This window comes from Canis lupus, chromosome 10, assembly GCF_003254725.2.
Source record: "Canis lupus dingo isolate Sandy chromosome 10, ASM325472v2, whole genome shotgun sequence".
In the NCBI taxonomy this organism is placed as follows: domain Eukaryota; kingdom Metazoa; phylum Chordata; class Mammalia; order Carnivora; family Canidae; genus Canis; species Canis lupus.
The window spans coordinates 33,232,897-33,248,897 of record NC_064252.1 but is presented as its reverse complement, the minus strand read 5'-3'; the positions used below and the strand labels follow the sequence as shown (position 1 = coordinate 33,248,897).

At 48.0% G+C, this 16,001-nt stretch overlaps 1 long non-coding RNA gene across 1 annotated transcript; it reads right to left on the bottom strand.

Moving 5' to 3' along the window:
* Positions 1 to 9,814: 9,814 nt before the first annotated feature.
* Positions 9,815 to 15,078, bottom strand: LOC118349991 (uncharacterized). Its single transcript, XR_004802866.2, has 3 exons — positions 14,901 to 15,078; positions 14,324 to 14,466; positions 9,815 to 10,975 (listed from the first exon to the last, which is right to left on the bottom strand). It is a non-coding gene; the product is annotated as an uncharacterized LOC118349991 (long non-coding RNA).
* Positions 15,079 to 16,001: the final 923 nt, after the last annotated feature.

Here is a 16,001-nt window from a genome sequence, read left to right as displayed (position 1 = left end):
TTTGGAGTTATGATCTAATATCATCCCTCTAATAATAGTTTGCCAAGGGCACTTTATAAAAATATCACCTCCCCCTTCAAAGTAGATATCCATTTGTAATCTGTCCCCACCCGAGCTGCGAGTCAGATCTTCAGTCAGATCAAAAAGGAATTCATGCTCCAAGGTGAGGACTGACAGTGGTCTGGCCATAGCCAAATGTTTGTCCAAGTTGATACAAAAGGGCAGGAGAACAATCTTTGAGTGGTTGCTACATCTCCTCTTGTCCAGAAGCTTCTCCTTTGTCACTCATTCTAAATGATTCAAATTTGGGCCCAGCCTAGATAAAGAAAGCGCCCTAGATTTTGATGAGTTCCTAATGCCCTTGGCATGTGCCCCAAGGGGTTCACCCCAATCAGTCTCTTCAATGATTTCACAAATAAAGAAGTTCTTTCCCCAAATGGAATTCTCTTATCACCTATCAATTTTCCTCAAGGTCTCACTATTGCTTTACCCAGGTAGGCTCCACTGCCTCAAGCAAAGCTCTCTAAAGGGATCTGTAAATGGCTCAGTGGCTGAAACCATGAACATCATAATCAATTTGGATTGCCCTGTGGTCAGTAAACACACATCCCTACTCACCTCCAAGGCTTTGATCATAGAGGCACAGCTCTGTTTGGATAAAGTCCTATTTTGTCAGTTATCTTGCAGAGAAGTTGGAAATTCAGTGCAGGCTGGAGGTCAGGGTACCTTTGATCAGGGGCCTGGTTGTCACTTGAGTTGGGTTGGAATTGAAGAGGAGAGGGTTGGAGAGCCAACAGACAAAGTCCCATGACGGGCTCAAAACATACTTTAAACTAGGACTCGGAGAGAGTCTGTATATAAATCAGAACCTACTGGCCCAAGGAAGCTTGAGAAGGAAACATGACCTTCTCCTGTTCTCATACATCTTTCAAATAATGGTGATTGAGTCTCTCATTCCTGAACACCCTGAGGAACCTCCTGGATCTGGCTCTTATTACCTATGTGTATTGGGCAAATGGCATAATCTTTGGAGCCTTGGCTTCTTCATATGTTAAAAAAAAAAATGGGGGTAATAATGCCTCCCTCCAAAGGGCTGCTATAAGGATGATATGAAATCATGGATCAAGGCGCAGTGTCTCACTTATAGAAGCACTGGACTAACAGTAATTTTAAAAATTCAATCAGGTCTTGGCAATATGCACACTGCCTGGTACTTAAAGGTCCATTAAATGCTCATTGGCCCCTTGGTCTGCGTCCCTATGGCCCCTCTCCAAGACCCCCGACCCACACTGGGCCAACTAATGGGTCTTGTCCATCTAAAATTTGTAAGTGGTAGAAGAAACTCTGATCTTTTCCTGTCGGTGCCTGAACCAAGATAACAGGTAAGAGCTGATGCGGTCATTCTGTGCCCTGCGTCCTGAGAAGCACCGAAAGCCTGTAGGAGGAGGGAAAGAGGAAAACAGGTGGAGTGGGAAGCAGGGATGAGAGGCCATTGCAGGGGGAGTGCGGGCTGGGGAGACCTGAAGACGGAGGTGAGAGGGAACATGCATTTGCTTTTCAGGAGACATACTAGGATGCCTCCCACTAATTCCCCTTTGTGCTTAATGATGCTGAGCCCAACCTAAGGCCTCCATCTGTTACTTCGGGGCTCTGCTTGGCTCTCCCATTCCTTCCCCATCCCTCTGGTTATGGGAATCCTGGTTCTTCCTTCTGCAGATGACAAGGTGAGACATAGAGAGCTCTGGTGTCTTATCAAGGGCACACGTGTGGTGAGCATCCTAGTCAGGACTCAAACCTTGATCAGTGGAATGAGCATGGATCCGGGAGTCAGAAGCCCTGTGGGGAAGGGGTAGAGCTGCCACCCACCTGCCACCTGACCCAATCCAGTTGCTCCATCACTGAGCATCCCACCTGCCTGTTTTGCAAAACTGGGAATCACGGTGTATCCTCCACTATACTCTCCAATATGGATGAAACACCCTACTGAAATCACTTTTAAACTGCAAGTCACTGTATGCATCCTAGCCATTATTTGTTCATCGATCTTCCTATATCTTTACCTGTCTCATTAGATCAGATTTTAGATGGGAACCTCGTCTACTTGAATGCCTCCCCGAGCACTTGGAAGTCTGTTGGCCCTTGATGATGTTAAATAACCCCAAGTTGAGAAATAGTAAACACATTTATTTTTCTAACACAGAGGATACAGATTTCATCGGGAAAATAAATATGTTAAGAAATTACTCAATGTCTTAACGCACGTTCCCAGCTGTTCTTTGGAAACACTGTGGATGGCATTTGGAGTGATTAACAAAGAAATAATTTATGTGAGTGTCTGTGGGTTGTTTCTTAAAGTAGCTATTAAAAACACAAGTGAATAGCATGTGTTTTTCCATTCTCTGGAAAGCAAGAAATATAGAGCTGTTTTTACCCAAACTTTTCCAAAGCAAAGCACCTTTTGTGATGGAAAATGTTGCCCTAAGGAGAGAATTTTTCAGAAAAATTCTGAGTAAAAGAAAACAGCACCAAACAGAAACCCTGTTGAATGAGAACTAGAGGCTTAGCAGGTCCGAGTCCATTTCCAGCCTGTGTCAATCAGCTGGCTCTCGCCAGCAGGAGCATTGAAGTCAGACAGACCCGGGTTCAAATCCAGTGGTGCTGCTGTTAGCTGAGCAGCCTGGGATATCTCATTACCTCTCGAAGCAGTAGTGTCCTCGTCTGTAAAGTAGGGATAAAGTACTTTCATCTCAGGCTTCTGGAAAGATTAAATGAGGTCACATCTTTAAAGTACCCACCATGTTGAAAACTGAATATTTTGTTATTTCTATAGATGTATAATCCCAATGAACAAATAACAGTACCCTGTAAGGCACCTCCTACGTCTAAAGACTATGCTCTTACTAGAATATTCTAGTCCTCAAAACTGAGATTTTAGGTCTCTCATCCTAGTATCTAACAGAATAGGGGTTGAGCATAGAAAAGTAAATTCTTTTTCTCATTTTTATGGTTCAGAATAACATCGGGTGCCTGGGTGGCTCAGTCAGCCGAGTGTTCGACTCTTGGTTTCAGCTCAGGTCATGATCTTGTAGTTGTGGGATCAAGTCCCACATTGGGCTTTGTGCTCAGTACTGAGTCTGCTTCAGATCCTCTGTCCCTGTCCCTCTCACTCTCTCTTTCTCAGATAAATAAATAAAATCTTAAAAAAAAAAATCAACATTGCCACATGTGAAAGAAAGATGGGGAGGAAACCCACCAACCCACTTGACACTGGCACCTACCATGCATGAGACAGGGAAGGTGGGGAGAAGGAGGAAGAAGAAGGGACTGAGAAAAAAGGAAAAAGAGACTCTCAGCTCTATCTGTAATCTTTACAATCTCATGCATATAAAGATACTTAAAGCAAATAAGATAAAGTGTTAGCACTAATTCAAGGTGGTAGGTACAGATGTTTGTTTTAATATTCTTTGTCCCCTTCTGTACTTTTCAGTATCAAAATAATTTCAACCTAAAAAAATTATCCACTATAATCCTAATAGGTTTTAATGTAAAGAATTTCACCTGTGTCCTGGCTGCCCTAACAGCTGAGGTCATTTATATCCTGGTGCTGCAGGTTTTTTGGGTTTTTTTTTTCTTGTCTTTACACATGGGCATAGATACTTTATGGAGCACAGTGTATAATCCATCTCCACTTATGGATCTGCAAGGAAAGCAGAGCAGCAGCCCCAGGGGAGATGTTTCATTGGGCAGGGGCAGAGAGCTGATTGTCCACGTTACAAGCAGTCGAGCACCTGCAGTCACAAGTGCAGGCAGCCTCGAGGAATTTTGGTGTTTTTACTAGCCTGGTCCTCAAATTTGCAAGTTCTGCACCCCAACCTACCATCACCCTGCTCTAGCTCATCATCACTTGCTTATCTGTCTGTTCAGGCCAGATGTCTGTAGTGAACCAACCTCTCTGTCCCTGGCCCTGAACTAGGCTCCAGGAAAGGGAAGGAGTCCAGCCAGGGGCTCCCCCTCCAATAACTCAGGGACAGATGTGAGAATCAGACAGGTAAGCAGCTCATAGGCAGTCCCACAGGATGATGGGCTGCAAGACAGAGAGGAGCAGGGTGGCAAGGGATGCCTCCCCAAGGGAAGTGATGACTGGAAGAAATCTTGAAGGAAAAGGGTTGGCTAACATTTCAAACCCTGGAGGTTACTTTACACTTTTAAGTCCAGATGTTTTGGCTTCTCCTTCAAAACTTCAAAGCTCTGACAGGTCTGGGGATGAGCCCCACAGGGCAAGCATCAACAGGGCCTGAGCAGGGAGAGCATGGGTTCTGGACCCCCACAGCTGGACCTCACTAGGCTCCTTGGACACGTCATGCAGGGGCCTTCACACTCCCCTCTGGCCCGTCACAAGTTTGAGAGAAAAGGGCACATTGGCTCCTCTGGGCAAGGAGACTTGATTGAGGGAGGCTCCGCTCCAGGAGCTTTCAGGGCAGAAAGAATTCAAACTGCACTTCCTGGTGAGAAGTCCAGGGCCCTTGCTTCCGGGCCTGCAGCCAGAGGCCTTCCCTAGGCCAGGGGCACCTCCCTGTCAGAGAAGACACTGGGCACCAGGACAGGCCCGTGGAGGAGAGAGTACCTCCAGGGACAGAGAAGCCGGCTCTCCTCAGACTATACCCCACAGCCCACTTCCTCCTCTATAGCCTCAGGAGACGTGTGCTGGGTAAATGAGGAGAGAGAAGAGGTTTAGATTGAGGAGGCCCAGGCCCGGAGTGAGCTAAAAAGAGGTGACAGCTGAGAAGAGTGATCATGAAGAGGCCCTGACCTATTACTGATAAAAAGCTAGAGAATGCCTGAAGTGTTCATAGACTCAAACTGAATAGTAGGATATCTGCTGTGGTGGTGGTGGCAGGGGTTCAGTGGTATGTACCACACCTCATTTCAGCACTTACCATCGGATACATACATTCTCGTGGCAGGAAGGAGCTCTACCCATATGTTAGAGATGAGAAAACAAAGCTCTGAGAGGGTATGTGACTTGTCCAGGGTCATCCATCCAGCTACTGACAGATGGAGCTGGGATGCAGGCCTAGTGGTCTGACTCAGAGGCCGGTGATTTTTACACTAACCATAGGCAGCTACCTCCAACTTCCAGGAACCTAGCCTAAGAAGATAATCTCAAACTTATGTATATAGTATTCACTCCAGGACTATATAAATTATTACAGAAATGGACACAACCTAAATGTCTAACAGTTCATGTAGAGCCTCGCCCAGCCCAGGCCCTCGACAATCAAGAGAAAATAGTTAAATTCTGAGTCACCAGTGTTGATTCAATGCCCTTTACCAGGTGCACTTAAGAGGAGTTTGTGATAGAGGAACCTGGTGGGTCAGTCGATTAAGCGTCTGACGCTTGGTTTCAGCTCAAGTGATGATCTCAAGGCCATCAAACCCCATCCCCAGTCCCACAGTGAGCCCCACATTGGGGTCCATGCTCAGCGCAGTCTGTCTCCCTCTGCCCTCCTCCTGCTCACACTCTCTTTCTCTAAATAAATAGATAAAAATCTTAAAAAGCTTGTGACAAGATCTTAAGTGCATGTTATAGGAAAAACCAGGATACACAACTATTTGTATATTCCAGTTATATTCAAACACATCTTGTATAGACAGAAAAGATGCAAGAAAATATGACGTAAGGGCTTCAGTCTCTGTACCTGGCTTCTTAGTTTTAGACTAATGAAGATTTCAGGTTTTTTCTTCTCTCCCTATTATCCAGAGCTTCAGTTGTAAGTGTGGATCACTTTTATAATAAAGAGGAAACAGTCTGTTCTATTTCAAAGAAATCCTGACTTCAAGAATTCCCATGTCAGACAATGAGGACGTGGAAATGGAGCCTGCTGGGAAAACTGGAACCCTGGCCAGCCCAACAGGCCGGCCCCAGGAGGAGGGCAGCCCCTCAGGGACCAGGGCTCTAAGGGGGAAAGCAGAGCAGACCACAGGGACATGAGCAAAGGACAAGGATGTGTTTTCAGGTGATGGATGTCGGCGGTGAGAAAGGGCACACGGGGTTGGGGAGGTGTGAACAGCTTCAGTAACACTGGCATGCACACACACGCACGCACATACACACAGCAGGTAGATAGGCACTCACAGACCGGCCACCCCATGCTCATCATCTTTGCTCGAGCGTTTCCTGCAGACACAGCACTGGTCGCACGAGCTCACCTGCCCCTCAGAGTCTGCACATCTGAGTGTTTGAGCTCACAGGTTAGGAAGACAGCTGATAGGAGACCACGTGGAGGTGGAGAGCAGCCGGGAGGCAGTACCGGGGACCCCAGACCCAACCACGCATCACAAACTCCAGGACGATGCTCTTTCAAGTATGTTGATGTCATTGTCCCTGTGATTCAGCCAGGCCAAGACGCAAACCTTCTTGTAGGCTCTGTGCCGCAGTCTTTGCAGGGTGTCGCACAGGGTCCAGCGCTTGCAAGGGGCACTGATCCTCCGAGGCTGCCGTCGTGAAGGAGACCCCCTGTAATCCCCAGATTCAGCACCCAAGCCCGACTCTGCCCACACTCCTGAGTTTTTATCACCTATTCACGTATCCTGTGCACGCACGACACACTCGGGGCTGTAGAATGTTCGAATGGGAAGGCATCGTGGAGACAACTTAAGTTCAGTCATCTCTCTGACGAACAAAGACACTGACCCCCAGGAAGGTAAAGGGACTTGCCCAAGGTCACGCAGCTGAGCCCTCCGCCGGCCTAGCTCTGCTATGGCTAGAGGGTGAATGCCCTGGCCCCAAGCCACCGCCTGTTTTTCCCTCCCTGGACCAAACTCTCCCAAGTGCCACTTCAGTCTTCTGAGGGAATCAGTAGTCGCATGTGCAAGAGAAAGCAAGCTTTCATTGCTCCCTAAAGATTTCATTTCCAAAATTGAAGGGATTATTGTAAAAAAAAAACAGTAATATTAAGTTATTAAAGCAATCCCAAGCAAAATGAAAAAATCACTTCTCAGAAACTGGCTCCAAAGCCATTCTTTAGAAATTAGAAAAAAAACAAAACTAAACTAAACAAAACGAAGATGAGAACAGGGAAGGAATATCACAGTTGATCCAAACTAAACATATGTAAGGTCTAGGGCTCAGCCAAAGGGAGGCCGAAACAGCCAATTTCTTTGAATTACCCCCATTTTCCATTCTTAATTTAAATGAAGAATGTCATTTTATTGGCTCATCAGCCTTTAGGAAACTTGACCCTGCTCATCTATTTGGTTGCCTCCCCCTCCCCAGCACCCCAGCCCGAGAAAAGCAGGTGGCCCAGCCGCCTTCCCACCCCAGGGTTCCTCAGTTCACATAGCTGCCAAGGAGCCTCATTGCTCTATTTGCTTACTTTTCATTTTCTGACATCCCTAAGCCCAGCTTCCACCCACCATTCCAAGGGCATAAACTCTTAAGTTTGAAACCCAGCGGGGCGTAAACCTACCTGGATAGCCCTGAATATTTGAGCTCTCTGAGCCCCTGCTTTCCGGTCCATAAAATGGGGATAATAAAATTATACATGACTTTGGTGAGAAAGAATTAAGATTATGTGTGTAAAGTAGCACATAGTAAGTGCTCATTCAATAAATGCCAGTTTATCCCACATGACACCTTGCATGACACACATATCAATCAGCCCTTTAGCTCAGGAAACCTTACTGGTTAATATTCAAAATACAGCAAAAGATGCCAGGTTCTTTAAGACTTAGAGGACACAAAGGGGAAATAGTTGTCAAAAAAAATAAATGGAAAAGTAAAGTTTCCCCTTAAAAAGAAATCAGAATTAGTAATCATAAGAGATGTGAACAGAAATGGAGTTGGGTAAGAGCCCAAATAAAGGCACTGAGAAGTCTTGCAGAAAGAAATTAATATCCCTTGCTTAACTAAGCATTTTCTAAACTTACTTTTGACAAGTAATATCTATTAATTTCCAAAGAACTTGCATTTTCTTAACATATGTTTGGAACTGGTGTTAATTATTTTAAGAGTATTAGTAGTTATCACTGGTCAAGTTGACTAAGGGAGATGTCCCCCCACACACGTACAAGAGCTGTTGTCTGTTTGGCAACACATTCTAGGAGCTGGCCATCATCTGCAGGAGAAGGCAGTCCATCCACAAGTCGGCCCAAGTCTGCAGCCCATGGCCATTCCCCATAGCCACACACCCTCCCAATGTCATCTAATTTCTACCCTCTTCTCCCCAAACTGAGTCACAGCTAGTTCTCTCTCCTTATGTTCCACTGACTCAAACATTTTAGCAAAACCCCACACTCAGACTGATGTAGAAAATTTGCCTTTACTGAGCGAATGCACACTGTGAGCTCTGCAAGACGCTGTCCAGACCGCAGCTGCCTCTAGACCCTGGTCTCACAGAGCATCTCATGGGCTGTGCTTCTAGAAATGCTTCCTTGGAGTCTCTCCCTCAGAAGTGATGGTGCAGGTGGAATCTGGATGGTTTTTAGCCCAGTGGGTTTCCTGTGAGTGAGGTCGAAGTCAGGGACCAGGTTCCTAAGCAGCCTCAACTCTGGTCACAGGTCCTGTGCGTCCTGAGCAAATCCTCAAAACTCCTCCTCCTGAGACCTTTGATGTGCCAGCTGTGAAATAAACAGGGTGTTCTAGAAGCTGATCTTTGGCATTCCCAACTAGAGCTTAAGCAATGATGTAATCCAAGGTTATTTCATAGAAACTTCAGTTCTAAAGTCTGTCTGGATTGGAATTCAGGCTCAAGCACGTATTGTGTGACCTTGGACAGGCTACTTAACCTCTCTGTTCCTCAGTTTCCTCATATGTCAAATGGGGTTAAAACCATAGGACCTAATTTAAAGGATGAAATAATTAGAGCAATGCCGGACACATTTAAGTGCTTGATAAATGTTATCACTATTGGCTTTAGCCTGGTCACAGAGTGATGCCCAAGAAGGTGCAAAGCCCCAAATGCCTTGGTTCTGGAGGGAGCTGACCTCTGGCCCACAAGTTTCTTTCCCCCCTCCCCTTCTCTCCTCCCTCTTCCACTCCATTCCTCCCCACCTCCAGGGGCCCCCCACCCAGGTCCCTCCCACGCCCCCAGTCTAAATCCCCTCAGGAGGGGTCTCAGAGGAGCCTAGATGGGAGCTACCTTGCCTGAGGGTGGAGAGGCCAGCTTCCCACACCTGGGTTGGCCTCACAGGGACCCGTTGGTTGACACCAAGTAGAGGGCGGCAGCAGGGTCACCGCAGGTTGAACAGTGGCCAGCAGGTTCATGGGCCCCCTCCCCCGCTGGACTGCAGCCTCCGCCCTGCACGCCCCCTAGGGAAGGCAGGGTCCTCCTGTTGCCCTGGGCCTGGCTGCCCACAACTGCCCCAGGCCGGCCTCACAGCTGTGACGGGGTGTGTGTGTGTGTGTGTGTGTGTGTGTGAAGGCAGGGGGAGAAGGGGTAAAGAGGGGGCTGAAGGCAAGGGGAGGAGGGGTGAGGGGGGCGCTGGTGGTGGTGAAGGCAGGGGTGAGGCTAGGGCTCCTGCCAGGCCCTTCCCAGATGCCAGAGCCAAGTGCTGGGGAGGGAGACAGGTGCGCTCAGACACGGCCACCCTGTGCCGTCTGTGCGGCCTGGGTCACCCAGCCCTCCGGGCCCCGCCCTCCCGGTCCCCCCAACCCTCCCGGGCACCCCAGTCTGGCCCTCCCAGGGCCCCGCCCTCCCAGCGCTCGTTGCGACCTGGAGACGAAATACGTGCAAAACCGTGAGGAGAACGTAAGCTGGTGCTAAGGCCGCACTGCTTCTCAGAGACTCGTATTCATCTTTTTATTTATTGGAGAAACGGAGAGCATGAGAGAGAGAGCGAGCGTGGGAGAGAGAGAGAGCATGGGACCGAGCAAGCATGAGAGACAGCAAGCGGAGGAGAGAGAGAGAGAGAGAGAGAGCCCGGGAGGGCAGAAGGGCCGAGGCAGAGGGAGCAGCAGATGCCCCGCTTAGCAGGTCGCCCAACGCGCGACTGGATCCCAGGACGCCAGGTCATGCCCAGAGCTGAAGGCAGACGCTTCACCGACGGAGCCCCCAGGTACCCTCATCTTTATTATTCTCACAGTAGCTCCTTGGTTGGGCACAACAACCCTCTGAGGTAGAATCCGGCTTGCATCCTGCCAGTGAGAGCCCCAGGGCCGGGAGCTCACAGGCCGAGGCTGGGGAGAGGCAGCTGCGCCCCGAAGCCCAGGCTGCTGCATGGTCCCCTCCAGGCCAGGCGGCCGCCAGGTCCTCTACTCGCCCATCTGGGGGTGCACAAGGGCTGCGGAGCTGGCAGCTCAGCCAGACTCTGGGGCACAGGGCCCCGGCCGCAGGGTCAGGGACACATTAGGAAGGGACCCACATCATGCGTGTCCCGGGCAGAGCAGGGCCTGTGCCCCAGGCAGGGACAGACCAAACCCACAGGAGCGAGGGGCCAGAAGTCCAAGGTGAGACGAACCCCGAGTGGTGCCCCAGGGGCAGTCAGGCCACAGGAGGCGGTGAAATTCCCCTGTGGCCTAATGAAGAGTGCACCAAATGAGTGATTCAGTTCTTCGGTCACACGGGCCTGGGGCCCAACGACCAGCGCAGCGGGCGGCTACCCTCCCTGGTGGCACAGACACACGGCATCCTCATCTCGCAGGATCTCCTGCTTGAGGGGACGGGGACCAACGCCGGGAGCTCTGGGCCTTCAGACACTGAGAGGCTTCCCGTACACTCGGCTTTGCAGCTGGGACAGAGGAAGAGGGGAAAGCTGGGGGTGAGGAAGGCTGGGGGAAGGGCAGAAAGTGCGCCGAAGTGGAGGGAAGAGCACCTGTAAAAAACCCATGCAGGGAGGGAACCGTGAGACCAGAAGGCAAAGACATGGAGTACAGGGTCTCCAGGGGCTGTTCCCTGGGTTTGAATCCCAGCCCAAGTCTTCCCGCTGTGTGCTGTCAGACAAGTTCCTTGACTTCTCTGGGCCTTACTTTCCTCACCTGCAAAGCAAGGGAAATAATAGTACCTCCTTCCCAGGGTTATCCCAAGGATTGAAAGAGCCTGGCACACATTTAGCACTGTGTGTGTGTATTTGCCATTATTATTCCCAGCACAAGATGCGGGAAGTCAAGCCATGCAGGCCTGTGGGCCATGGGAAGAGTGTTGGTCCATGTCCTAACGGCAAAGGGAAGCCTGAAACGTGAGGGCAGAAGGTAACTGTGGGCAGTGAAGAATCATAGTCCATGTGAAGGGGGCGACAGCCACCACTCAACGCCTGCCTGGCACGGGAATGTCAGACAATATTGCCAGGCCTTAGAATTTTCCAAAAGAGGCCAGAAATCCAGATTTTTGTATGTTAAAATTTTCCTCACTTTTTAAAAGTAGGCCTCTGGCTCCCAAATTTTTAAATGTCTTGAGGGACAAACCAACCACCTGCTAGGACATCCAGTCCACCCACAATCTGCAGATCCCCAAACCTCAATAAGCCAAAGTCTCTAACTAAAGCCACATCACCTGGCGAGCCAGCTGGCTCCAGGAAGAAGTCAATAGATTGCCTAGAACAAAAGTGGTACATCAAAAGAGTTGCCAAATGAAATCTGAACCAAATTGCTACACGATGGGGCCGGAGGCCCTCGGGGCCTGAATAAAAGGACCCAGCAGTAAAAATGTGTTCAAGCTGCACAGGCTTTTTATTTTTTAACCTTTTGGTGAAAAAAAAAAAAAAGAAAATATATGAAAGCCAATATTCTCTTCCCTCAGAGGTTGTTCAATTAATGTATGATCAGCCTCTCCATTGAGGGCATTTGCCCTTCTATTCAAAAAATATAGGGAGCAGGTGTTCATTCGGGAGGTCTGCGGTCCACGCCATTTCCTGGTGCCTGGCTATAAAACAAAACCACTTACTCAGGACATAGCATTGGGTGGGAGAAAGAGAAGGAATAAAAAGAAAAGACTGGTGTGATGAATGAAAATTCGAATGAAAGCTTTAGGCTTGAGCAAGAATCAGGTATTTTAGGTTCTCATTCTGGAGATCTTAACCTTCATTAACCATTGCTTTTCAGTTCAAGTTTTTCTTCCAAAAATATTGAATATCTAATGTATACTAGGGAGTGGGATACAGACCCTGGCCTTGTCCTGAGATAATTTACGGTCAAGGAGTTGGTGACTCCATTCCTTCAGAGGAAGGGAGAGACACAGCTAAGCACGTGTTCGGAATGGTAAAACCTTTGTAACAAAGAGAATAAAGAAAAATCTGACTTTCACTTCTAATTAAGTCCCTCCCTCCCCGTGCAATCCCTCCGTCAGGAAAGAAAGACAGGCATTCGGCTCCTCAGGGAATACCTTACGAACACAGGGAAAGTGGAAACTGTCTCTGAAGAAAGAAGCTTCTAGCACTTCCTGCAAGGGTCAAACCAGGGGAACATCAATGTAAAAATGATAGATTGCTCTGTACGAGGGGTGGGAGTTTTGTAGGGTGAAGTGTGCCAGTGTGGGCTGCACTGCATCAGGCTGGAGATGGAGCTGAGGCTAAGGGCTGCCAGCCTCCTTGCCATCCTGTCCCCCTCACCCTCAGCGCCCTGTAGATGATGGATGGGCGGGTGATGGGCAGCCAGCCCTATGGGCCTGCTCCTCCGGGTCCAGCTCTGAGAGAAGAGGACAAAGGGTTGTGATATGAGACACGCACAGCATGTTTCCATGTCTGAGGAGAGGGCCATCCAAATCAGATTAGGGCAGACTTAGGGCTCCCGGGTGGCTCAGTGGTTGAGCATTTGCCTTTGGCTCAGGTCGTGATCCTGGGGTCCTGGGATTGAGTCCCACATCGGGCTCCCCACAGGGAGCCTGCTTCTCCCTCTGCCTGTGTCTCTGCCTCTCTCTGTGTCTTTCATGAATAAATAAATACAATCTTTAAAAAAAAAAGGATTAGGGCAGACTTACTAACCTGTGGTCTGTAGATTGAAATAAGGGGCTCCATGAATTTGGATGAGATAAAAAAATCTATCTTGATTTTCACTAACCTGTAACTGAAATGAAGCAAGCCTTTCTATTACGAGTATAGGCAACAAACCACAGGGGGATTAGCAGTACCTGTGCCCTTATCACAAACTGGAATCACAGATATTCTCATATCACATTTCATTTGTGGCAGAAACCTTGAAAGAATGTCCATGTGCATCATTACATCAAAATTTACTGCCGGATCTTATTATGTAATTCATTCAAAGAGAAGCACATATATACAACTAGATCACTAATTCATTTTTTTCAATCAATTCCAAGGGGAAAAAAAAGATTAATAGCCCCCTGGACTAGAGGATTCAGGTCCATCTTTGGAAGACCTGGTTACTTAAATTTAAAGGGCATGAATTTGGGGCTCTGGGTGGCTCGGTCAGTTAAGCATCTACCTTCATCTCAGGTCATGATCCTGGGGTCCTGGGATAGAGCCCTGCATCGGACTCCATGCCCAGTGGGAGCCTGCTTCTCCCTCTCCCTCTACCACTTCCCCTGCTTGTGCATTCTCTCTCTGTCAAATAAATAAATAAAATCTTTAAAAAGAAAGAAGAAAGAAAGAAAGTGAATTAATTTTAAAGGCAGGCAAAGAACAGGGGTAGGGGGAAGGCTAGGAAATAGCATTTGGGAACACACACACTTTTCAGACACTGTAACTGCTTGGTGGGGAAAGTCAGGGGGCTTGGAGGTTGAAAGTGTGACTGGAAGCCCCTTCAGCTTGGGCCTCACCATCACAGAAGGCCCCCCAATTCAGGCTCCTGATCCTAATTATCGAATGAGAGTGTGTGACCATGGAACTTTTCACCCATGTGTTGAAAGTGTTAATTAACCAAAACATCAAAAATACACCACAATTCTCCCAATCGTATCCTGACATGTCTTCATTTTTCTTCAAGGCACCTCTCTTAACCACTGAGGGAACAAAGTTGGCCAAGAGGGAAGGATTGTCCTTCCCACTGGAGGTGGGTAAGGACATAAGGTCAGCAAAGTGAGCAAGGGCCAGATAAAAAAGTTGGGATTTGAGCCTGCAAAATCTGGGGATTTTTTTTTTTTTTTTTAGGTTTTTGTTTTTTTAATGTCATGTAAGTGGCATAACCAATATACCACTCATTTGCTGACTTCTCTGCCAACACCCATCCCTTTTTACTCCTCACAAGAGCAGCTCAGATCCCTTGGAGAACCACCCCTCTACAACTCTTAGAGGTAGGGAGAAATGCATGTGACCCAGAACTGGCCAATCAGATCACAGGATCACACACAGGGATTGATTTAGATGTAAGCCCATCACGATAATTTCATTCCTCTGATGTACAGAGATTGTTTCAGGGATAGATACTCACCTATGATGGTCCAGTCGGAGTAAATCTTTGGATGAGTACCAGCACCACTGGTAAAGGAATGTCTTTACTAGGCTGGATTAGACCCAGGAAGGGTTAAGCCTCGAGTAGGTAGCAAATGTAGTTATCTTGCCTCCATATAAAGCCTGAGAATAAAGCCAAAGATAGGTGAGTGGAGTCAGGAGATGGAGAGAGGTAGGATCCCGATAATAGCACAGCACCTCTGGATAAAGCTGGGCCAAATCTCTTCTGGGCTTTCCCATTAAATAGACTAATAAATTCCTTTTTTGTTTGTTTCTTTGTTTGTTTGGGTCTCATGCCTGCTGAGGTGGGTTTTCTGGAAACTGCAACCAAAAGAGCCCTAACAAATACAAGCAGATCTGATTTTAGAGTGGGCATGCCATGTGCCGAGAGAGGAATGATCAAGATGACGCTGCCTTGAAGGGAAGAGGACCCAGACTTCCAAGTTGGAGGCTACTAATCCACTTTCCCTGGGCCGGGGTTGGGGGGAGGGGGCCCTACCACACTAGACAGCCCCAGCTTCCAATGGCCTACAATTAACACTTTACTTGTCACTCACATTGCTGGCTACAGGCTGACTCTGGCCCTGCGGCTGCATGCCAAATATCTTCCTCATTCCAGGGTCCAGGCTGGGGAGCAGCTCCTAACTCAGTTTCATGGCAGAAAGTGACAGAACAGTAACTGAACCACACAGTGGCTCTTAAAGCCTCTGCCCAGGGGTGTCCTATCATATCTGCCCAAACTCCATTGGCCAAAGCAAGTTTATGGCCAATTCCAACATCAGTGGAAGAAGAACTGGAATCTGTGTGGCAGTGGGCGGGGATGGATAATCCTCTTACGAGAAAGGCAGTGACTAATTGGAACAATAATAGGATGCACTGCCAAGACTTTGGGGTGATTTGATTCAAGCACCTCATTTTGCAAAGAGGACACCAAGGCCTGGATTAATTCAGTGACTCGCTCACAGTCACAAGGTTTGCCAGTGGGCAAGCAGGGATGAGGACCTGGGTCTCCTGGCTCCCAGACTAGAGCTCCCCACACCAGGGCCCCTACTGCTCCCCTGAAGTTCCATTTTGGCAAGTGAGGACAGATTGTCCACAGTCCGCTGTTTGTCTGCCCCCATTCACTCACACGGTACGTTTCCCAGCACAGAGAGCTGGGTGGCAGCCAGGGTGACAGAGGAAAGTCTCTAGAATCTTTATATTTGAGCTTGTTTCTCCCTGGCATCCAGTAAGAACATAAAGCTGGTTCAAGATGATCAAACAGAGCCGTGGAAGCAAACGCAAGAAATTATGATTCTGTAACATTTGGGGACCTGTGGATTTAGATTTGGAACTGGGGATTTGGGGCTCCTTCTTTGTATTCTGATTTTTTTAATCGGCTCTTAATCCCACAGAGAAGGTTAACAGTATCTAGAGGGTAGCAGAGGCTGGTAGATCTGATACACATGTAACCTTTATTATATTATAGTCTGGTAATTGGGAATTCTTTAAAATATTTCTCAGGTGACATGCTTCTCTTCCCTCTCTATCCCCTTTTTCTAGCACTCCTGAGAATACACAAAATATGAAAGAAGCCCTGTTATCACACCAATATTTGATCAGCCAAATATGCTAAAATATTTTTCAAACACTAAGTGTATAAACTGATGACAGATGCT